We start from the raw sequence: 25,402 nt of genomic DNA, 5'->3' as shown, positions 1-25,402 counted from the left end.
AATATAGCCAAGAAGGAAATTAAAACTGGCTTAAAATAGAAATTGAAACCTTCACTGTAACAATGAAAAATAGATCGCTGAATTACAGTATCCAGAGCCAAAAAAAATCTAAGTGAAAAAACCTAAGTCCCTGTGAACTCGTTGAAACAGTACTTCACCCAAGCAATTTCATAAACTTAGATGAACAGTTCCATCCACAAATATAAGCTCTCCATAGCACTAGTAGTCACTCTTTTCTTATGTGTTTCTGATTATTAAAAATGTCACACATACAGCTTTGTTTAAGGAATAATTACTGTACTAGTACTATGTATTATTTTAAATCATAGAATCATAGAATGCTTAAGGTTGGAAGGGACCTCAGAGGTCATCTAGTCCAACCCCCCTGCTCACACAGGGTCACCTAGAGCACGTGGCACAAATACATTTGATACTTGACTTACAGGACAAGAAGAAGCTCTTCAAATGACAATCTGAGTCTGGTAGAGGTAGAAATAATAGTCAGAAGCATCACACTAGCTGTAATAAACTCTGTTGCCCTTTCCAAGCACAGCAAAGATTTCAGCTAACTGAACATTTTCAAATATATAGTACAAGTCCTCAGCAACAACTGCTTCACTAAACACATCTGCCCTTCTGGACCTCATGTTTATTAAGGTAGACACATACTCATTCCTAAGCTGGAGGCAAAGGATTTGTTTTAGCTGTGAAAAAGAGACTATCCAGTTTTCATCACTTCTCTCATACCATGAGGTTCTTGCAGCAAAGTTTTGGGGTGGTGTGTTTTATATTAAGAGAAAGAGACATCACTGGAATGACTTCTAGGTGACAGTGTTAGCTGCAAAACTATTCAAACCATCCATGGCATATATAACCTACATAAGTGAAAAGGGAACAGACAAGAAAATTAGAGAGAGGAAAGAAAGAAATGGAATAGGAAAAAGAAGATAGATGTTGTCCACATTTTATATGCATAAGCTGAAGTCRGTTAAAAGAGAAACTTAAAATAACTACTAGGTTATATTCTTAAAACCATTAGGAAAATGTCTTTTCCTAATCATCAACCAAGTCATACCACAGTACATTTGAACTAACACAGTAGTAGGCAAGAAGTTGACCCAGTACCCAAGAATAGAATAATTAAGATAGCTGATCATTATTTTTCTTTCCTGACGTAGCATAGGAAAAAATGTTTGCAGAAGTACCCCATTCAGCTTCAAATCAAAGCCTCTTGGAAGGAATGTCACAGTAGAGTTATACTCATGTCCAACTGTCCAGTTGCTCCTTCTGGGCAACTATCTGCAGCTTCTTCCAGGAAAGCTCTGTCTTGGTCCTTTTTCTGTTCACCTACCCCTCCAAATCCAGACCTCACCTCATTTAGCTGCCTTCCTGCTGCATTTTTTTTTTTTCACATGTGCAAAAACTTGTGTAGATTTTTTTCTCCTTTTCTTTTTAAAACAACTTTAGATAATCTTCCCAAAGTCCCCAATTTTCTACTGCTGTAAACAAYAGTCATCCAGCCCAGCATTTCATATACCTCCAATTGGTATATACCAATACCTCCAATTCTCCTTCTAGGTCACAGAGTTTGTTCTACATCTCCTCTCCAAAGTAAAGCTTTTCTGAGCAACTGCTAAGGCTGAAGTTCTTTCTCAAATCCTTATCTCTTGATTACCAAGAGATACATTCTCCAGCTATTCCGAATTCTAATGCTGACTTTTTATTTTTTATTTATTTATTTTTTTACCCCTGTCTGGTGGCCATGAAATCTCTGTTTTCACACATTATGCTACCTTCCTCCCTTCAAACTCTACTAAGCATAAGCCCTTCCATGGTCCTTCACSGTCCAATTCACCCATTCAGCACTGAACATTTAACACAACTCCAAATAGTCTATAAGCCCTCATTTCATCATCTGAGCACCCAATTTAAGAGGTAACTTCTTACCATATCTCTTCCTCATCTAATTCCCCAGTAATTTGCCAGACTGGTTCATTATTTTTCTCCAAAACCTTTTTTTCTTCCACCTTAAACTTTTCAAGAAGCTTTACAGGGTTAGATCTATTGGTGCGCAAAGATGACTCCCTACCATRCTGTCAAATATTTTACATTGTTTTCTCCCATCAGTCTGCAAATATCCACCTCCACAAGCTCTGATGTCCTTAGACTGTAACCTTTTTGCAGCAGGTGCTGCCTTTTTATGGTTGAGACCCATAGAGCTGTGCTTTTTAGCAGCTTTTCCCCTTCCCAAAAGGGGCAATTAAGCTCACAATATGTCAATATGCTGACTTTAGTTTCTCTCATTAAAGAAAGGGCATAAATCTTTAAAGACAGATTTTCTCTATTGAGAATTACAGAATCAGAATAAGAAAAARCATCAGAAAGGAAAATACTTCTGCTTAAGTTACAAATAGAAGGAAGGATGTTGGGGAAACATCCTAGAACTTACGGACAAGAAATGTTCTTGTACAAGGAACTCTTGACTACCAAACCTATRGGCTGCTTTGCCAACCCAAAAATCCCAGCAGATGGGAAATGTAGGTCACGTATCATCTGAAAAGTTATACTTTAATGCACATACAGCTTCTTCTTGGTTCATTTCCTGTAGTGTACAATTAACACTTCAAACTAGAAAAAGCATTACCATTCTGATAAGAACGCTAGATAAAATGCATAAAGTATGTGTTTTAATTCTAGGTTTTGTTCAAGTTATGTTTTTATTCATGACTTCCTTCTCTTTAATTACTTCTGATTGCTCTACCAATAACACAGAGTGCATCAGTCCCTAGAGTTTACCCACCGGAAACATCAGAGTGTGTATCTCCAAAAGCAAAGGACTGAACAAACCCACATTTGTTATACTGTAAACTGGAGAGCAACACTTTTTTGTTTAAAAAAGAAGTTGAACTTCACACAGAAGCAACATTTTTGCTCCTTCTCAGAGTTCACATCCCTGCAAACTCACATGGTGCTCTTATCACCATTGAGTGTAGGCTACAGAGCACAGAATTAAGTCAGTGAACCAGAGTTGTAGGCACAACATAATCACACACAAAAAAACTTTATCGCAGTTTGACTCCCCAGTGGGGCCATTTTTGAGAGAGCATCCCAAATTTCAGAGTGCTTAATCACTGCCATTTTCAAATTAAGGAGATCTCGTTCAAATTAAGAGTGGTTTTAAGTGATAAGTAGAATTTTTGCTTCAACTCCCCAGGTCTATTTAGAAATGTGATTTCACACAATAGAAGACTTTTTTTGTTTATTTCCGTTTTTTTTTTTTTGTCTTTTTTAAAATTATTTCTATTTTTAAATCACAGCAGAAGTTATACTCACTCCAGACTGCAATCCTGCCCCAAAATTGAGCAGGTCCAGCACACTGTTATGAAAATGAAGACTTTTAAAGTGTTTGTGGGGAGAGAGAATTTAAAAAACTGTTTTTTTCTGCAATTGCTCTCCTAACACCTCTTTATTTGCACCCCCAGAGAAGATAGTTTAACAGCAATAGAAGTCCCTTGACAACTAGCAATGCACTCCTGCCAGCTGAGTGAAAATTCAGAAAGGAACAAGTTCATATTCAAACAGCTTCTACAGGCTGCACCTGGAATTACGTTTTCCAGGCCAAACAACTGGATTGTTTATTAAAATCATCTGATTGCAATGYACTTATCTTTGTGCTCACAACAAAAGAGAGGCAGAGAAAGAAGAGATGCTTTTTTTCAATCTTTTGTACTACAATCTCTTTCTATCAGACTCTAACTMTTGGACAGAGATTTTGCCATGATTGGTTTCTTTGACATGTATTTCTATTGCTTTTCTTCTGAAAGGAGAAGGTGGCTARAAATTAAGCAAATTGCTCATTAAATAGTCACCCCTGCTTCCAGAGGAGGTTATTTTGTCTTTGGATTCTTTCATGTTGTGTTAATGATGCCTTTCCTTCCAGATGTTTTGTACATAAAATGCAAGCTCTTGGAGAAAAATTTGGAAAATAAAGCCTCTCCTCCCTTCCTTTACATGGCAGTAATTTAAAAGATAACTGTTTCAAAGATAAAGTTGATTTTTGATAATAAAAGGCCCACTACTTAAAACAGGATGATGGCACTTTCAGCACATGATTGACATGGAAAAAATTGTCCWGCAAAAGAAATGGCCAGATTGGTTGGTGAGGACTTGCAACAATGAAAAACAAATTAGCAATAAGAAATCAAAGTGACTCCATCAAACTATTATGATATAGAAATACAAACAAAACACAGTTCTATTTCATTCAGAACTACTGAGGCACTTAGATACAGCAGGAATATAGGTCATTCCAYGTAAAATAATGTCCTCTCTCTATATATATTTACACATACATATATAATATATACATATATATATGTGACTTTATACTTCACGCATCCTTAGCTTGTTTGTAGTGCTGATGTTCCTGATTGTAGGAGTGTGAGCTGCATGGATTGCATGATGTTCTTTTTTTTCCTTTCTCTTTCTTCCAATACTGTTAAATATGACCAAGTTTAGTTCCTTTTATGTAAAAAAGGAGAAGCTAGAGGATCAAAAAAAAGACAATAAAACAAAACACAGAGCAGAACACATAATAAATGTGAAATATCAGCACTTACAAACACTTAACAAAGAAGCAGAAAAATGATGCACAACTGAATTCTTTGCCTTATAGGAAAGAACATATGTCGGCTTTTGTTTTATTATTCTGCAGCACATTTCACCAACTACGAACACACGGCACAAAGAAGATGCAATAATCCAACTGCATAATCCAGCCCTTCAAAGCCACCACTGGCATTAAATATGCAGTCAGCAACATGTAAGTTGATAGCTGGACACAACAGACCTTCAGTRGGTTTTTCAAGAGAATTCTAAGCACTAAAAAACACTCCTGAAAAGGTATTAGGAATTGAACATTTAGTCCTTATTCATATAAGTCATCATATCAGTAGCAATAACAACATAGATATAAGAAAGGCCAGCCAGAAAAAGCTCTTAACTACACAGGAGCAAGGCATTTGAATGAACCTCATTAATTATCRTTCTGCCACTACTCAACTTCTCCTCCTAAAAGCTGTTTTGCTTCTTTGCCTGGGCAGAGATGATGCACACAATCAGTCTTCCACAATCCAGCAACACCTAACTTCTTACTCTACCCCTCATTTTCCAGAGGGATGTTCCATATAAAAAAAACATAAGAACAAGACACATAAAATGTGTTGTACATAAAGACAAAAGAAAGGGCAGCAAGGCTTTATGCATTCTATTATTGTTGCAAATTGAAAGCTTAGGAAAATCAGCAATAGTACCGGCTACATAGTCACGTTCAGCTGCTACCTGAAAAAAACAGAGGGACAGGAGAAGAAAAATAAAGATAACAATAGTCTAATGATGAGCAAAAGTGACACTAAAGAACCAGTTTATTATAAGGAGAGAAAAGTTTCTCAGATACATTGTCCCCCTAGCCTAAATGCAGAGGATACCAGACAAGAATAAGGATATAGTAAAAAGGAGCCTTAAGTGCAAGAGACATTGCAATGTCTTGCCAGACTAGGGTAGGGAGTTGTAGAGAAGTACTAAGTAAAACAGACAAGAAAGAGGTGAAAAATAAACCAAAGAAATGAGATTTGATCAGGAGGCATTAGTGAAAATAGGCTGGATAGGGGACTTGGGAAATGTCACTTCGAGAAGAGTTTGGGTACAGTGCAGCAGCACTTTCATATTTACAATKGCATTTGCAATTACACACAAAATAAAGGGCTTACAACATGCTGCCTGGGGAGCCACTTAACTACTTTTTGCTTTTTACTAATAAATAAGTCATTGCCCAATATCACAACACATTTCACAAGAAAGCTTGCTAAGGAATATCTTCACTTTAGGAKATAAGGTTACCTTATATTTTTGTTGAAGTTCTATCTGTAGTCTATCCCTTTGAGTTCTGGGGAAACTGGAAAGCAGAACAGCAGCTCAACCATTTTCCTGTCAGTCCATAGCTACCTGTTAGGTTGAAGACCTCCAGYAGCCTCTTGCTAGAGGTGATACAAGTTTAGACTTTCATTCACAGATCTCCCTTTTGGCAGAGCAGTTTCAAAGTACATCTATGACAATTCTGTCCTGATGATACTAGCTGAACAATGAGTTGAAGTCAGTACYAGGACAGGCTCCTGAAGCACTGTTCTCTTTCCATCAACATCRTGTTCTCCAGAGATGTGTGTAGCTGACTGCTGCTCCATATATACTTCTGTTTAACTCCTGGGGACACCTGAAGAGCACAGCTGCTGTRGAAGACATATACAGCTGGGATTCAGCAGCATATCAGGGGTAAGGGAGCCCCTTGAGGTCTCAGAATTATGCCAAGTAGAATAGGAAGGACCAGACTCATGGGAGTCCATATGCCAAGGCAACAAGGGACCAGAAGAGCAGCTGTTTTTCAAGCTTTTCTGGGGTATCCCAGGACTACTCTCACTCCTTCCTTTCAAACAGCTGATACTAATGGAGCATGAGGGAGACCACAGCTGCCTTCATCTAGAGGTGCTGTGGATTACTGATAGACTTAGCTTTGACTCACCTTTTCCCTCTCCAAGCTGTGTTGGTCATCTTGTTCCGATAATTTTTTATTCCATTTATTTGATTTCAAAGTTAGTCCTGGATGTGATGAATCTATAGAAGAAAATAGCCATTCCAGAGCTGGTTGGTATTCTTCCAGATTTTCAAAACAGAAGGCATTCACATTGGCTGTCTGAAACTGTGAGTTTATACACCACTACTCTCTTCTGCTTGGCTACCATAAATAATTGAAAGGGCTGAAAATACAGGAGAGTCAAAGTAAACCTAAAGTATAGTTCTTAAAGTTATTTTCAGAAATAATCAACAAAACTAGAGTATTTTTAATTTCTCTAGAGGAACTAGACAGTTTAATTGAAACCTTAAAGGCTCCTAATACCACCACAGCCATTTTCAGTCGACCAAGGTTGACCATTTCAGATAGTTCACTCCATTCTGGTACCCCCAGGGTTACTCCTTTGTGCAAATTTGCTGAAATAATATGGTCCACAGCAGATAACACTCACTTAAAATTTGAGCATCCTCTCAAATTAGCTTAGTGCACAGCATAATGATCTTGGCTGCAAATGTCACTGTATGGCTCTTAAACCTGGAGGATGTGAGGGAAAAAGAATAGTTACTGCATCTTACAAACCAGATTATTTGTGGTGAGAGATTCTGGAGGTAGTCTTGATTATGAAGAAGTGCATACATTTGAGTGATTTTTTCTGCAATTATAATCAATTAAAGAGGTTTCCTGTGTCTTAATAAAAAGCTTTCCTTATGCTACTGTCACATTTGAGCAGTACAACTCAAAAGGAGAATCTTTACRATGGACATAAAGATTAAATAGTGAAATAAATAGGAAAAGAGCATGTTAATTCTTGTGGAATATAAACAAACTGCCAAATGTTTGACTGAGGTAGTGTTCTTCTAGTCCTTGGTCTAACATACTGAAACTCAAGAAAAACCATCTTGTAAAATTTGTTAAGTCATTAAGACTTAATTAGAATTTAGAATCTGTCTCATACTATATAAAAGCTAGCATAGAAAATAATAATATATTTACAATGTAGAGACTGGAATATTGTTTGAAAGACAAGAGACAATAACTCTCTTTTTCCCATCATTAACTAGAGTAATAGTCTCTGTTTGGTTGCAACACATTGCTTTGTATTTCTCTTAACTTTCTGAAATTAAAGAAATTGAAGAAAACCTGCCCTCCACAGCCATAGTGTGTTTCTTTATTTGATACATTAGGTAGGTATTAAATCAAAAAGCAATGTCTGAGAGCAAGAAGGCATTGACTACCCATCTCTCCTTTTCCAACATTCTGGATTTAAAAATCAGTACCTGAACATAGCCTGATGATGATATGGACATTTAGAGATGAGTTTGCAATGACTCATCTTAGGCATGTAGGTGACAGATTCTGCTCACAGCTGTATATGTGAAACATCACTCAAAAAAAGGCTTCAAGAAAGCAGCAAGAGCAACTCCAGGTTGAGAAATGGAAGTAGTAAACTGCAGATGCCTGGAGCTGATTACATCCCTGCACCCGATTCCCAAGAGGTACCTCTTTTGAAATCAGCACAGCCTCTCTGGCCTAGATATATTGTTAGACGACAGTCAGCTCTATCATTCAGTACAAGTTGCTTTTTTTTTTATCTACTAAATGATGTGCTGCTTTTTGGAGTCTATAGGACATGAAAATAAAAGCAAAGACACTAAGTTTCAGGATATTCACTGCTATTATGTCTTTCATGCATATCTGAGCCTTTCATCTTCACCTCTGTGCAATGGTCCATTTTCAGTCCTTTTTTTTGCCATATCAGTAGAATCATAAGAAAATACAACTTCATTAATCACTCATATCTATCTGAGGAAGCATGGCAAGCCAATCTTTAAGCCAGTCAATTATATTTTATTTTATCATGGTAAAGTAATTCACTCTTTCTGCGGAATTTTATAGTCATTCCGCTTCACAGTACTGTTTCCAAGTATTCATTCAAGCAAAAACTATAGCAAACTTAGGAAAACTGATTACTCATTTTAACCTCACAAATAAAAAAGTAGAAATTTACCTTAAAGAAAATTGCATGCTTGCAGAAATCAGCCAAGCTCTTGTAAAAAATAAAGGACAACATTCACTGATATAACATCAGCACAGTAATTTTGATTACTGAGGGGAATGCTAACAGAGGTAAGGAYAGTCAAGCATTAGTTGAGCAGGATATGAGCAACAGCCTGGATTAATCCACACCTTCTGTCATTTGAGAAGAAATTCAGCTGCATCGGGGAGGGTTCATTTCCCTTTACCCATCACAAGGGGAAGGAGCAATGCAGCTGCTCCCTGTGTCCAGGGTTGTGCCAGACACCCCACCAATATTGCTGAATATGCAGTCTCATTTCTAGAAAAAGTTATCTGAAGTTCTTTGAAGATTCAAGGAAATGAAGAGCACAGAAAACTTCTAAGCTAAGCAAAAAGAACTACAAAAACTCTGTACAGCTAGCATCCCCAAACACGTCTGCAGCTGCAGATCGAAGCCAGAATGAGGAGACTAACGTTTATCTACTCACTTGACTCTCTTGTCAGAGTGGGTGACATATGAAAGCTCACAGGACACTTTCTATTTACATTTTATCTAGTAAGGAATAGAACATGCATAGGAAGTTCAATCACTTCCTTTTTTCAGTAATTATGCAGCCTTTGGTCTCAGTCATCTGCACATGAGCACAAATCCACTCAATAACTCCCCCATGCACTGGTTCTTCAGGTCTGCAGCTGGCTCTGATTAATGCAGTACAGCTTGGACTCTATAGGTGTCCAGTGTGTTATTTCTCTCTAGTGTATCAGGCAAGAGAAGGAGAAGAGGAGGAACAGAGGAGAAGAGGACTTTCTCCCACTGGTATTGTGTTTTTATAACTGATTAGTATTGCGGTGCTATTGCATTTCTCATTAAAATCCCTTTCTTGAAGCTAGGTACAATTTGTACCATGTTTTCCGTTTCTTTAAGCTTCAAGCTGTCACTCAAAAAATTAATTTTATATGGGTTCATCTTTTCATCAAGATCTTTTTGTCACCGTGGTTGATTAATCCTATGTTATTGTTTGCACTGTTACAAGATTAATTGCAAGACCAGAGAATATGTAATATTTGAGTGAGAGAATACATCAAGTAGTTATAATTCCACAATGCCATAAAGCAATTTTTTTCCTCCCATTTAAATTCAATCAGCAAGCAAGCAAGGTGGTGAGACTCTTTTTGGTCTGTTATGGGAGAAATTATATTGACTGCGGGAAAGACTTTGATCAAGGTTTGCCACTATATTGCTTATTCCCTAAACTTTCTGTTCAACTATGGAAAAGCCTTTAAGGTCTGAAATGCATCTCCTGAGCTCTTGAAACAGTCAAGGCACTTTTGCAATCTCTACAGCCTCACCACTGATGGAGAAGTCTGACACTAAAACATGTATTTCCTTGGAAGTACACCCTGCAGGCAAAGATAACACATAAAAGAGCTAAGATTAATGCATTTATCCAAGTTTAACAAGTGAACAAAGCAGCTTCTAGATTGGTTCTTGTAACATCAGGTGGCACACATAGAGACCTTATCCTGTGGTCAGTGCCACATGCACATCCTGGGACATTATTTAAGGCTTGCTCAGCCTGTGTTTGTGAGCCAGATTTGGCTTTTTGTGCTTTACTCAAAAATCTGGTAAACACTGGTAAATCGGAAGAGAGTTGTTCATAAGCTTCACATTTCCTGGAGGAAAGAATCCAAACAAAACAAAACTAAAACAAAACACACAGCTACAAAGGTTTTCCCCAGAGAGGGCTTGTCCCATTCCGCTCCAGGTGAGCTGACACCTTGGTTTTACTACTCTCGAGATGCAGTACACACATGGAAGTGAGGAGAGGGCACAGGCTCTAGGACACTYTTCCCTTCTTAAAGCCTATAAATGGTATAAGATAAACAATGCTTTCTATTTAGTCAACTTCTCCTCATCTCATTTTAATATACATTTATTTCCCCACAGAGCTTCTTTRCAAAACAACTTCGATACTGACTGCTGCTTGCAATACTATATTACACAATCATACATATAATTTTTATAGCAACTTCATTTATTTTGATTTTATTCTTTTTTTTTTTTGTGACTTCCAATTGTTTGAAAGCAATATTGTTACTAAATAGGTATTTCTTCACTTTTTTTTTTTTTCATTTAAGCCTGAATAAGTATCCAAGCTCTGTCCCACATTTTACCTTCATTGTACAAAAAATAAAAAGATTCCCAGAAAAAACACTGAGCTGCCCAGATGCATAATATTGCAAAGGCTTTTTCCTTCCGGCATTAAAATCAAGGAGAAATGGGTCTCAAGTTTCAATAGGAGCAAATTTAGGCATTTCATATACAARTTACTGCCATTAATAAAGGCAAATGGATTGTTCTGCATCATAATTAGATTTAGACATTCAAGTCATAACAAATTAGCACTACATAAATACAATAATATTGTCAATAAACTAGGAGATTTTTACATGTTCAGATTAATTCCATAAGTATAATTGCATCAACAATAGAATTACTCCCATGAGTTTTGATCCTCAATTTTTAATACCATATTTCCTATTCTCATTTCCCTTACAAAAAAGGGGTGAGAACCTTGTACCACATTTTTGTCACTGCTGTCCACAATACTCTAGTTATAGTGAAGAGATTCTGTGCTCTAACAACTAGAGAAGCTATGGAAAAAATAATCACAAATTCAWTTTAATTCATATGCAAAAAGAAATCATTGCAGCAGATTTAAAACTTGGACCTCCTAAGAAGTTTTTCAAGTTTTTTTTAATGATACAAGTATATTATAACTCAAAAATAAACTTGAAATCCAAAGATTATACTTAATGAAAAACATACATTTAAATTCACCAAATAAGCTTAATTGTAAATCTTGAAGAGAAAGTTTCTTTTTTTTCCCCATCTTTCTTTCTTATGTTGTACAATTTCAAAGGGAGCTTTTCTCACCAAGTACTTATGTCACCAAGTTACCAAGTACTTTTTYACCAAGTACTCATATGTCTGTCCCTAAGTGGTCAAAGAAATGTGGAAATTAGAAAGAGATGTAGCAAAGCCACACTAATACACACAAACCCCAGAAATGACACATTGGAACTGGTTAGACCTCCATACTCTGACCCATCCTACTCTATCTTAACTAACATTATAATTTCATGATCTGAAATTGCAATTTTTAGAGTCTCTGCAGTCCTTGTTCTGAAACACCAAAGGTAAAACCCTGCCCTGTGTGAAAGAGGAAAAGGAAATGAGAGATGCTGTGAGCTATAAAGGCTAAGCCCATCCTAAGGCTCATTTCCAAAGGAATAAGCATTCAGTATATCCCTTTGTTACTTCAATTCCAGTGCCACGTTCCAATATTTAACCACATTGAGCAAWTACTTGAATTCCTCTCTAGTCTTTGCTTTTTCATCTTGCCTGCCCTGCCAAGTATTTGGGTGCGAGATTCAATCTTTGCCACAAGACAATAACTCATAATCAAAAATACCATCTGTATTATACTCCACAACTAAGAAGCTACAGTACATGCACAAAGAAAACTTCACACTTCATTTTAAAAACCTCAACTTCTCCTACCTCAGTGGAAAGCTTTTATGAAGTATTTATCAAGGCATTAGGATTTAACAGGATTACTCRGGTGCTTGAAGCTTGCCATTTGTTTAAATATCTCATAGCATGAGCAACCTCCAGAAACACGAGCTACTCTCACGTGTCTGCAAGGTGCAATTTTTCCTTCTCCTTTGGCTCTTGGGTATTGTCTTGAACAATGTCATAAAGCATGAATAATTAGGTAGAGCTGCCTCCAGAAAACATATCTGGATGTACCAAATAATGTGCGATACCTCCAGGCCATAAAATGCTCATTTAGCAAAAATGTACAAGAGTGAAATACACATCAGTAAATCTAAAGTGTAAATTAGAGATGTCTCAAAACAATTTACATTTTTATATATGTCTGAAAAAGTAGGACACTTTCATTCGCTGCTGTCAGGTAGCACATAAATAACTGCAAATCCAATTGCTTRAATTTCTGGAACTTGTCAAAGAGCTTAATAGAAAGATTTATAAGAACTTCAAGCTTTAGATTTCCAATCCTTGGTAGCTGTCAAGACACAGTCTTAATATTACTTAACTTCTCATCTCAAAAAGTATCTGTAAATTCAAAATGGAGCTGTAAAGAGTTGTTAAAGGCTTTATTTTGCATCTTCAATTTTATTCTTATGTACCATTCAACTTGCATTATTGCTGGWGAGAGCCCCTTTGTGCTTTGAAATAATTTTCATCTAATACCAGACCAGCTTGCAATATTTTTTCCTCAATACTTTTTTATTTTCCCCTCCAGCAGGATGCTGTTGATATCTCATTATATCAATGTCAGTATTTGGGGTGATCAGGTTTTTTTTTTTCCTCTCCTCTAAAAAATGCTGCTTTATATATTTATTTATATTTTAGTTAACTTGAATACAGGAGGCTTTTTTTCTTTTTTCTCTTCAGATTACATGACCTTTGGCAGGRGACTAAAGCTAAAGAGGCAGAGAACGTAGCTTGAAAGAAAGTAAACTCCTGTCCTAAGGTTTTCCCCAAAGACTCYGGAATAGCTTAAGTATTAGCAAAAATATGCACTTACTTCATTTTTTACAATTCCTTTGAGAATTTCTAGTAGGAAAAAGACTATTCAAACTTGCAACTAGCATAGTAATTACATATGTAAAATGTATATATTAGCCTCTTAAGAACACTAGTTTAYGTAAATGTGTATATAAGTCCTTAATGAATATACAAATCGGGAGAATCACTACTACTTTGGGAATAATTCCTGCATCATAAAGTGACTCAAGACATTACACGGACACCTAATGTGCTCTCTTACTGGACTGTCATTTATGCATTAGAGAATCAGTCATCATACTGCCTTTCCTGAACTGAATCATATATCCATTTACTGAAATAAAGAAGGAACATTACAGGAGGAAAAAAGGCTTAGTTACAGGTATGCTATATTTGTGATTTGAGATCAGATCACAAATGCCTAGACTACTAAAACATATGGATATGGTTTTGTGTCATTAGCCATTCAATATTAGGCTTTGAAAGGGTCTTAAGAAATCAGAAAAAGTTTAACAGGAAAAAAATGTATTCCATAATGACCCGCTAAATCACATCTGGAGATGATAACTTAAGGCTCATTTTGTGAAGGAACACACAGATAAATTATATAATGTGGAGAAAGGTCTTCCAAATCATCTAAAACCAAGCATATAAGCATACTGCAATTTACTTTCAAAAATTATTTTTTTTCTGTGAAAACACACTGATCTTAGTGTAACTAATATATCAAAGAAGGGTCACTGATATCTGCAGAGCCATATTTTTTACTTTTTACTTAGGTATAAAAAGAGCCAAAAGCTATTAAAATGATCTTTTAGATTATATAATTTGTGAAATATCTCCCATATAAAAAAACCACGATAACCTGTTTCAAACTGTGTCCACAGAGTACATTAGAGTTCTTTTGGCTATATATTATTCWGATGAGCAGGGCACATTCATACTGATATGATGAAAACTCTACCTGCGATTTCTTCAGAAAGGTTTGGATTTAAGCTGTAAAAATATTCTCTGTGAAGAAAGCTAATAAAAGGAACAGCCTACAGCTACTCATGTAACCATAAAATAACATTCAAATCAATAAAGGCTCTATAAAAGCAGAAAATACAGTGGAAAAAAAATATTTACTCTTGTTTAAGCCAAATCTTATACTTTGGCTGTATGCAAATATATCATTAAATTTGGGGAAAAATAAATGTTTAAGTAAGAAAATGTAGATCTGCTGAAACAAAGCTCTTGACTCTGCACAGAYGTGATATTTAAAACCACTGAAGCACACTTTTTCAGAAATTTCATCCCATTATTCAGGAAATTGCTCTTTGACATACAAATTTTCAATAATTACTTTTTTGCTGGAAAAAGGTACCATTATTTACTTTTTAATAAGGAAAAAAAAGATTCCTGAGATGAATCATTGCTCTAATTGTTTCAGATAACCTAATTTCTGAGAAAGCCCAGGAAACTGTGATTGAAAGTAGCCMACTTGGAGAAATAGTCTCTATAGCTTCTCTGGATACTTTTGGCAGAGATTCTTGGATTTTAAAGCTTTAACTGGCTTTGCACRAGAGCTATATTCCTTCTAAAATTTGCAATAAAGAATTTTGGTATCGTAAGTAAAAAAAATTCATAGTTCAAAGTTAATAAATTTTTATTCTGGGAAAATAGATTTCAAAAGAAAATAGAAATATAGTAATGAGTGTTGAGGACAAGATTGTAGAGAAAATCCTAGACTTTCACATAAACATAGCAAAAATTCAACCCCCAGCATTAGAGAACAAAGCAACAACTAAGACTTCTGACAAGGAGAGCAGAGTCTTATGGACCGAAACCCTCATTAGAAGCTAAAATTCATAAGCAAACTGTATTTCTTGATATCAAGATGGGGAATATCCCCTGCCCCACTAAAACATTTCAAAGAACAAATCCTGTTCAAAACAATAAAGCCAGCTACCAAAGACTGAAAACTTTAAATGGCAACAGCATCAGACAACCTGTTGCAGGGCAATCACTGCCTTTATAAATAGCACAGTGGGTCATTTTTTTTAATCTGGCCTTTTGCAATACTGTTAGAAGTGAATCTTTTGTATGTTTTGGCTGATTTTTCTTGGACTTCAGTACAAGAATGTTAACAGGAAAATTCTGAAGTTTCTCTCCCAACAAACCTGCAGGAATTGATGGTTAAAATTACCTTTTATGTTAAACAGTACTGTTTCATGAGAGCTTTCAAAGACAGTCTGACAACTTGACACCCCTATTTCTCTCTGTAATAGCTCCACAGTATCATGACTAGTTAATATTTCATTGCAATTTCAGTATTTTATATTAGTAAGAAAAAGTCAGTGTTGTAGCTTCTATAAGTTTCAGAAAATTACTCAAGGGCAAGAATCTGTAGGGTTTACTAAATTAGTTTTGGCAATTGGCTTCAAAATACAAGAGCAATGGCCATTACCCAAGACAAAACAAGCTTGTGKTTTGCAGTGCAGAAAAACATTTGTCTAGATAAAAGCAGGATAACAGCTTTAGAATTTTTCTGCAGGACCAGAAATCTCTAGGAGACATTGCTGCAGTTGTCAGAAAAGTCTTTTTGCACCTTCACTATAATTTTAGCCTCGAATTCTCTGCTCTTTATGCACAGAGCCTCCAAGGAGAAAGTAGACTTATAAGGTTTGAAGAGGAGTTGACCTTCCAAGCCAATAAGAACTGACAGGATTCAAAATGAAAAGAGAAAAAAAAAAGCTTAACTTCTCATTCTTTTTGTTAGCCTCTTGCGATATTGCGTCACTTATGCAAAATAACTCAGCTGATTAAGTAAAATGAATGTTTTGGCACTAAATCAATGAGCTATCATTTAGGCACAGTTCACATGCATTAAATTCCAGTTGAAAAGAAATATCTTATGGTTTTATTTAATTTTTTAAATGACCTTTTACAGCATAAACTCTAATTATAAATGAAGTTGTTCTGTCTTTCCTTCTATACATACTAAACTGCATTTTGAAGTACAAGACTGAAAGTCACTCTCAGAAATTGCACATCTGAATTTCAAGATGCTGACAAGCCATCTGGAACTATTCATTTCCAACAGATTTCTAAGTTTTGAGGGAAATTTTATGGAGGGAAAATGATGGAGGAAAATTTTCAGGAGGAAGGAGGAAGTATATTGTCTCTGCTCAACCTCCATCATGAAGGGGACTGGTAGCGCAAAAGCTAAAGTTCTCCAAGTCTTATAGCAGTTTAATCATGGTGACTCTTGGAAACTTAAATCATAAATTCACTTTATACACAAGTGTGTTGACTCAAAGTTCTAAGCCTAGACAAAATAGGAAGAGGAAAGGGGGAGTGGAAAATAGAAGAAAAAACATCAGAGAAATAAATTTTTCATGTGCACTGATCCTCTCACCAGCATGGGATGTGAGGAGCACCTGGGTTCACCTTCAGTTGCACCAGTGTAAATGCAAGCTCATTCTTCTTTGAGTTGGAAGCAAAAGCAGTAATTTCTGCATATTTAGGATTATATTAGAAATAATYGTAAATACCACTCACCACAAATTACTGAAAGAAACAGAGCAATACCATCCCCAAAGATAAACCTTGCATCCCTGCTGATGTCCACTCAAGGGAGCTTCTAATGGTGAGTCAGGCATCTGTACCAGAGGATGAAACAGCTATTCTTTCATATCTAGCTGGACTCTTCGTTTGGAGGAAATTCCACAGTGAAATTGCAAGTTGTAGAAGAAACAGGAGCACAGGACTTGATATCCAGGAGCTGTTTTTTTCTGAGACAAACATCCGTAGGTGGCATTAAATCATGATTTGGTTCTCAGGAGAAAATAAAAAATAAAAAGTTAAACAACTCTTTATCAGGTCTTTTATTTAAAAAGCAAAAAGGCATTTTTTTGCATATCTTTTTCTTTCTCCCACTTCTATGTAATTATCCACATATTCAGATTAATTTATTACCCAATGCACAAGCACTTTTTCTTTCTTTCCCTTAGGACCGTTACACTAAAATGACGACTCAGGCTCCTCAAATCACCCAGTTGCAAATTCACTTTGATGAAATGATGACTCAAGGAGACTCAGATTACTTCTGGAGGCAAAGACAAGGCAAATTGATCGGTACTGTCACTGGTGAGAAGCAGCTCCTGAAGGAATAGTTCTAAAATACATTATCTTTAATGCAATCAAAGGAACATTTCATTTAATTTTAGAATGCCTTGTAATATTTGTTAGCACTTATTTCGTGGAGCTACTGGGACAAAACTTAATCACAGTGACTAGACAAAAACTATTGGGTAAATAAAGCTGTCCTACCCTGTGTAATATTTTTGAACTTTTTTTATGCACATTGTATTTTTAATCCAGAAAGAGYAGAGTGAACCATCTCCAGACTAGGCTGGCTGAGACTGAAAATGAACTGGGTATAACAGTTTCATTAAACTAAACTGTGCCTTTTCTTACCATCTTATGACAAATTTTGGACTGAAATGAGAAGAGATGGGGCATGCCCATAACTGCTTCCAGAATGCATGAAGTAGATCATAATCCACCCAAGGATTAAGTAGGCAGCACAAGTGGAAATTCTTCATATGCCCTTGACATGAGTCCTAAAGCCAGCGCTTAGGCTGCATTGCAGCTTTCTATCACTTTCCTGATTTGGCTTTGCACTTCTGTGGTCTTCATCAAGAAGGGATATAGCAGAAATGAGGATGGCACGGAAGAAAGGATTTCAGGAGGCAAAACCATTCCATCAACACATAGCAAGTAGCATATGGTCCAGGCACTGCTGTTGAAGGGAGCTGAAAGTCCTGAAACCCAGGTAATCCACACTTGGACCTCACCCAGACATACTAACCTCTAGTAGCTGGCACATGCAGCTCTAGCCTCTGTGTGCACCAGAGTATTGCTTCCATGCAAAGAATACTTTTTGCAGGCTTCTACAAGAGTCCTTGGGCTGAATCAGAAGGATTTCTTATTTTCTCTATTCTGGCGTATTCCTAGAGGCTTCAGAGAACAAGCAAGCATCCAAGCTGACTCTTAGGACATTCATTTGTGTAGCAGTGATTCATTATCCTTCTGCTTTATCTGCTCTCAGAGATGACGACTACCTTCACTTGCCAAAGAAAGAGAAGTTTATGAATTCATGGAAGATAGAGAGCTGGATGTAAATAGCTAAGGACAGGAAATACAAGGAACAAAAGATGAAAGGATGTTTCCAAAAGTAGAGTTCTTGAAGTGGAAGCCTGCAGGTTACATTCATATTATTTTTAAGGATTCTCCAATAGTTACACATTATTAACAGTTTACAGGCATAACARGAAATTTAAACAGACACTTTAAAAATGACACGGAGTCTGAAGAGTTTTTGCATCTTTTGGATATCACATGGTACTAAAAGTAAACCAAGGACAAGCTATATCCCAAAAGCTGGAGCAAAGATCAGAATAATTACAGAAAAAGAACAGGATTGTGCCAAAGACAAAATGTACAGAATATCACAGATCTGACTAATAAAGCCAAACCTGTTGTCTGCATAACCAGCAATATTATGTCCTCCTTGGCTAGCTGTAAGTTATGCTGTTCCCAGGAAAAAAAAAAGCATCAACCTTTACATTGCACATTTCAAGTCCAGAACATGATGTTCCTCATCCTGGCATAAAACCAGAATAAATACATGGAGCTGTGTGTGGTGTTTCCAGATTTATTACTATTATAAACTGTTTATTTATGTGACTTTTTTCACTCTCCATACATTTTTCAGGTATGGCCTTTTGTTCAAGAAAATACATTCCCAGGTTCTTCAAGGACCAATGACCTCTGACCTCAAGATAAGAATAAAGTTGTGTTTAGAGCCAAGCCCTACTCTGCTCTGATTTGTCTTCTGTGACATTCCCCTGCCAGAGACAGGGATTAAATATAAACCAAGCACATTCTTAGTGGAAAAAGGCYTATTAAATACAGGACTTCCCAGTAGCAGAACAGTATCATATCATCGGTAGAACTCATCAGAAATACTTTTTAGTGCTCATATCTCTATTTTCCCAATCTGAACTTGTGTTTCAAAGTCCTCCAGTAACTTGGCCAAAGAAATATTTTTTTTCAGATGTCAGCTCTTGTTCCACCATTTCTCACCTTTGCACCCGCTGTCTTCTCACTCAAGTGAGAAAGTGAAAATGGAAGTAGCACTTCAAGTCAAGAAAATAAAAAAAGTGCTCTGAACACAGCAATTTAAATAACATCTTTATCCAGCCTCACTCTTTGTTGCAGAAAGTAGAAAACAGCTGCAGTCACAGCTGCAAGAACTGCTCCCAAAGGAAGTACGTGCACAGGAAGAACCAAGAGCAGAGTAAGTATCGTTTAACCATAAATCTTAAAATAAAATGGAAAAAAATAAAGCAGATTAAAATTCTCATAAAAATATTATGCCACAGGAAAATGCAATTTCATAGGTTTAGTTACTAAGTAACAGAGCAATGCTCAGCTGTCCACTCTCAAGAAATTTCATATTGCATAATTCATTTCCACGGTAAGTCAGCAKGTTATTTTCTGATGAAATAACCTTACTATTCCAGTAAGTGTTATTGCTATTGCGGAAAGTACAGAACTAAACTCAGACAAGAAATGCTTGGTCCACTCTCACGGTCTGGTATAGACACACAAGTTTTTTTTTTCCTGACTCATCTGACTATAGTTCCAAAATATCCATGGAAGGGCAAAGTGTAATGGATCTCTTCTGCCAAACAGAACTAACCAGGTTGAGGTTACCACAATGGAAAACTTCTAGATCAGCTTTAACGTTCAGAAACGAAGTTGCAGGTTTGTAACCAGTCAGGGCACTGGACTTGCTAAGCAACTCACTTCCACTGCACACATGATTAGGTAATGAAATAGGAATTCTACTTCAAAAAGTTAGATTTTACTACAAAAACTTGGTTTGCAGGAAAAAGATAGAGTAATTTGTCAGCAAGATTGCTTTAAATTCCACAAGAGTAAATGTTTACAAATAATACTGGGTAATGAAAATAGTATAAAGAGTGAAAAGTATGAACGTGCATAAAGTCCAGACTAGATCATCAGTTCATTATCAAAAACTGTAATAAAAACTATGTTTTTATCTGCTGGCTACATATCCAACTAGATTTGCAAGCAATGGTAATTGAACCAGACTTTTTGCTAGTTTTGTCCCTTGTAATCCTGAGGCATAGACTAGGTCATTTAACAAMAGGATGAACAGTACATGGAAATTTAGCTATGTTCATCTTATAGAAAGCCACTGTTATAACTCAACCGCCTCATCTGTTTGAGCTTCAACTGATTTTAAGGTATTCCTCTTCCTCATGTGGAAAGAAAAATATAGAGAAAATTGAGGCTATTTTAAATAAATTAAAACATTAAACCATTACCAATATCTGTATAGAATATCTTAAACTCAATGCTACAGAAACAAGTCAAATGGGAAGAATTTAATTCCCTCAGTACTAGGCAGTCAGGAGCACATAATWAACAGTGAGATTCCAGGATTTATCCACAATAATCCTGGTTTTATGTCACTAACCTCCAAAGTTATCTACAGTGTCTATTTCCTATATTTCCAGCTCAAGGAAAGTACACTGCTCTTAAAGCTGCACCTGRTAAGTTAGGCTGCAAAGAGAGCCTGAGAAAATCAGTGTTGGAGTCTGGCTGATTTACAAGCGAGTGGCAGCAAGCTTGTACAGGAAATGGGGACAAGAAATGAATTGTGAGGACTCTGAGACACAGAAAAGGCAAGAAAAAAGAATAGACAGAATTTCAGTAGCTTTTCTTAAACTATTTTTTGCAAGGAAAGACCATGTAAGATCCCAGGGCACATACATTTCTGGTCACAATCCTAGCATTAACTCCCTACTCACCTGGTAACTAGCACAAATTCCACTGACAGTTTGACAGGGGGCCAGTAAAAATAGGAGCAGATTCACTGGATTATTTCCTCTGCCTGTTGGGGAAATTTTGCAGTCAACACCACAGCCTGCCTTGCCTTAATGCTCAAGTTAGCTGCTTTACAGCTTACTTCATCAGTCACAGGTAGGCACCAAGCCACCCAGGCTGCTCCCACCATTAAGTGCATCTGGAAAATGAGGTGGGTGGTAATAGCGCAGGATCATGTCAGCAAGTTCTGAATTCATAATAAAAGCAGAATAGAAAAGACAATAAAGAGCTAAACACGAGCTAATATGCTTGGAAGACCATAGCAAGAGTGTTKAGCAGTTCCAGTATCCGTCCTCTTCAAACTGGAGTTAACAAGGTCACTCTAGCACTGTTCCTGCATAAACCCAGCACAAGATGCAGTGATCAATTTTTGCTTAGATAAACACAGTGTGAAGCAAGGTCCCATCTTTGTAACAGACTGGTACCCTCCATGCTGTCAGCAGTTACAGCTTCACTTTAAGAGTAAAATTAACATTAGAGTTTTTCCAGTTGTTTTATATGCACATTTTCTACTGTGCCAGCATYGAGATTTAGGATGCTTAGAGTTTCTTCCAGCTTTGATTTTCTGCACAAATTTTTTCTTAGCAGCAAATTAAAGGAACAGATGTATCCCTCGGAAGGTTTCCAGACTGATTTTGAGAAATGTAAGATATTCAGATACTTCCTGAACTGAGCTGGGTTCTCTGATCAATAAAACTGCCCACAGGATCAAAGTAAAGCTTGGAGTAAATTTATGGTGTGCAGAGTCACATTAAAATGGTTTGGATGCAGATGGTTTCTYTCATTCCCCCTGGATTCCTGCTTGAAGACATAGCAGGCTGATCTCCATCTGATCATCACATACGTCAGCTCTACTGCCTTATCCTTTGCTATACCTAGATATTATTTGCTAATATGAATAACCTATTTATCCCTATTTTTAAAGGCTAGAGAAAGCCTTTCAAATATGAATATAAATGTAAATGTTGCATGAATAATATACTGTTAAACCATCACTTTCCTTCACAGAGGACTTTCTACATAGACCTGGCTTTTTTCGCTTCTGTTTTATGGTATCTGAAGAGCAGATCTTATTATTAGATTATATTTACACTTCTCTGCACGCTGAAGAAACATAGCTATTTTGCTCTCAGTATAGGTCCAGAACAACTAACATAGAATATTAAGGTGTTCATCTGTTTGGTTTACTACATGTTAACTCCCATTAATTTTATGGGTGCAAGGAAAATTTTAAAAATGAATTTGCTTAAAACACATTTAAAATGAACCTGACCATGTGCCTCCTCTAACTGTATAAGGTGAGTTTAATTTTTTTTATATATAGGCAAACAACAGTATGAGGCTTACTGTACTTASATGGCTAAATCCCAGACGAGGGATATATAAAGCTGTCTGATGCAGTTTTCATAATACATTTCTTTAACTGAACTTTTTTAGAACTCGTCAGCTGAATTAGGTATATCAGGTAAGTTTAACAAACGGGTAAATTGTTAAACAACATAGCTAAACAACATTGGAATASAAAGAAATATAAATTTACAGTAAAGAAGCCATATCTTAGCCAAACTGATTTCTGCTACATACAGTAATATATTATTTCACAACATGAATTATTGCCTTTTATTAGAAAAAATATTGGTTTGAGAAGACTGGGCTTTTTTTTTTTTAATCATGTTATAGCCTAAAAGAAAGTTGTAATTCAAGTCATAATTTATTCATATTTTCTTTCAGCCTAGGAGCTTATTCCAGTAGAGAGATTGGCCCAAACAGCTTTCATTTAATGCTCACAACTTTTTATTCCCCTTAGAACACAGTAAAGTGACATGCTTTGTTGCTGCTGAAGTTATTATTCTTGTTTTAAGAGCAAAAATGTGAATACAAAGGGAACAGTTTCATTTATTATAAAAGAAACAAAAAAATGTTTCCTCTGAATTATTATAGCTGAATTGAGTGTTTTTTCTTTCAAAAGTACAGGTCATTATACAACATAAAGCTTCATTACTGAGCTACATAGCTAGAGCCTTCAGTAGCACCCTAAAGGCCAGATCTTGCAGCTCTGCACGTTGTTGCTGAATAAAGAAAAAAAAATAGAGAAAATGTTGTAGCATTATCAAGAAAGAAGAGAAAGGATTACTAGGAAACCCTGTAAAACATTAAAACCTTTTAGGATAGCCCCAGTGCTCTGCAGACTGTGGAATAAGGGTGGCCTGAGATGAACTCACCTTGCATCCAGAAAGGAAGGTGGGATTGTATCTAACTTCATACCACGACTTCACATTGAATTCAATACGCAGAAGTGAGGCAGAGCTTTCATACCTATCAAGAAGAATCTTGCTACCCATGGTAGCAGACGTGAAAARTGTAACTTACTTGTGTTTCCCATTCCTTAGTGGAACAAAAGCAAGAAGCTCAGGTAATGGAAGTGCATGTACACATACAAGATTCATGCAAAAATATGCATTTAGGATGGATGACAAGGCAGCTGTTGGTACAAAGATAGACCAAGATGAGAATATAGAATATTGAAGAATACTAAGATCTTGCATTCCTAGTTTTGACWGTCTGAACTAAGACATGTCCAGTTTTAATCCCTATATAGCCTTCAAAATTTATATTGCCCAGACTGAAATATATGGTAGAGTTAAAAAAAATCACAACTCTTTAATTCTGTGTGGCTAATTTCCTAAAGACTTGAAAGTTATCAAAGTTATCAGCTCTTGAAAGCATCTGACACTAGTTTTTAATCACAGAAAGTGCTGGTAACTACAGCTAGCTCTGCATGATCTGCTTGTGCTACTCATTAGTGATGGCAGCCTACCACGGAGGAAGAAATTAATAGACTATGAATCTCTTCTCTCAGTTAATATTTCTGCAGTGCTTAAGGTGAAATGCCTCATGAAGGAAAGAGGAAGGATATACAGCACTAAATTGTCACTTTAACAGAGTTCATCCAAGCCAAGAAAGGTGGGGCAGAACACAGGAGATGCTATAGTAATCTCTATCTCAAGTGTTTCTTATAGTRGTCTGAATATGTGGTCATCTTTCCAGGTAAACGCACTGAATACAATCACTTAAAAGAATCACTGAGGAAAAAATATGAATATTGTTTAATTTTCCTTACCTATTTAAGCTGTCTTGCAGAGGACTGCAAAGGAAGCACTCACTGCAATCGCCTGCTGTTGTTAAGACAGGAGGGAAGRGTCTGCCAGTCAATCGGTCATTCTTGCAATGAAGTTCATGCTCAGGGACAGGAGCCACAGTTGCTATTTTATTCTGAGGAACCAGAAGATGTAACCAGCAGAGATTTCAGAGCAGCAGTCTCGTGGAAAAAGGTGCATCTTCCTGTTAATTCTACTGTACACATCCATCTACCTGAAACTAATGAGATGCAAATATTTATCATGAAGCATCATTGCTAGACACAAAGTCAGATAATCATCTCTCTGCAACTACCTGGAGACAACATGAAAACCCTCTGCATAGATCCTGCCACAATAAGCATTTAGCACTACCTTTGGAATTGCAACCTGTGTATTCAGACCTGCATTTAGAGGCCAAAGCTCCTCACGAGCAATTGCATTATTCGAGTTTCCCTTTAGCACATTTGTAGTTTACCCACAACAAGATTCAAGCCGTCTCCACCTCCCATTTGTTTAGTAACATGAATCTAGGTCTACAGCAGACTTTGACTAGCTTGCTTCTTGGATACACACTTATCTTCAGCAATTACCTGCTGAATCAGTTGCATTCAGCATTAGAGCATCACTTAAGCCTCCTAAGGACAGTTTTCTTCCCACCTTACATAGTTGCTTCCAAGCTGCATAAACCGTGTAGCACAAGTTCTGCTTTGAAATAGTCAATTTGGACAGARCAGAGTAGTTATTTGTGAATACAGGTTTAAATCAGGAAAAAAAGTCTCAGCTAACAAGGGAAACTAAAAGCAAGAGTGCTGAAACACATCATGTCTGCTTCTAAAAGGAAGGATCTCCATCTCCACTGTTAGAAATACTTTATTACACAATCCTCATATTTAAAGCATTTTTAGGTTTTATTTGAATCAATATAAAAGACACAAAAAGGAAGGTCAAAATTCTTCAGTAACCCCWAAGTAGAATAGAATGATTTCATTCAGCTTGTCTCCAAATTAAATTCTGGGGAAGAAGGAAGCAGCATTTTACCTAACTGCAAAGAAAAATCCC

The 25,402-nt window shown here is 36.5% G+C and overlaps 1 long non-coding RNA gene across 10 annotated transcripts in view; it reads right to left on the bottom strand.

Moving 5' to 3' along the window:
* Positions 1 to 4,941: 4,941 nt before the first annotated feature.
* Positions 4,942 to 25,402, bottom strand: part of LOC112954505 — a 33,742-nt gene continuing 13,281 nt past the window's right edge. The window contains exons 3-7 of one of the 10 annotated variants that reach the window (XR_003250735.1): positions 24,325 to 24,581; positions 7,077 to 7,159; positions 6,575 to 6,666; positions 5,899 to 6,284; positions 4,942 to 5,340 (exon numbers count right to left, since the gene is read on the bottom strand). This is a non-coding gene — a long non-coding RNA (uncharacterized LOC112954505). Of the gene's footprint in view, positions 6,285 to 6,574; positions 6,810 to 7,076; positions 7,160 to 16,381; positions 17,058 to 17,699; positions 18,352 to 22,898; positions 23,273 to 23,425; positions 23,520 to 23,622; positions 23,686 to 24,324; positions 24,582 to 25,402 lie in introns of those variants that run through there. The other 9 variants (XR_003250737.1, XR_003250734.1, XR_003250736.1 and 6 more) reach the window with 9 other exon arrangements.

This window comes from Nothoprocta perdicaria, unplaced genomic scaffold (assembly GCF_003342845.1).
Source record: "Nothoprocta perdicaria isolate Ctin4 unplaced genomic scaffold, notPer1 scaffold_5, whole genome shotgun sequence".
Classification (NCBI taxonomy): Eukaryota; Metazoa; Chordata; class Aves; order Tinamiformes; family Tinamidae; genus Nothoprocta; species Nothoprocta perdicaria.
The sequence above is the reverse complement of the archived record's forward strand: the minus strand, read 5'-3'. Positions and strand labels throughout refer to the sequence as shown.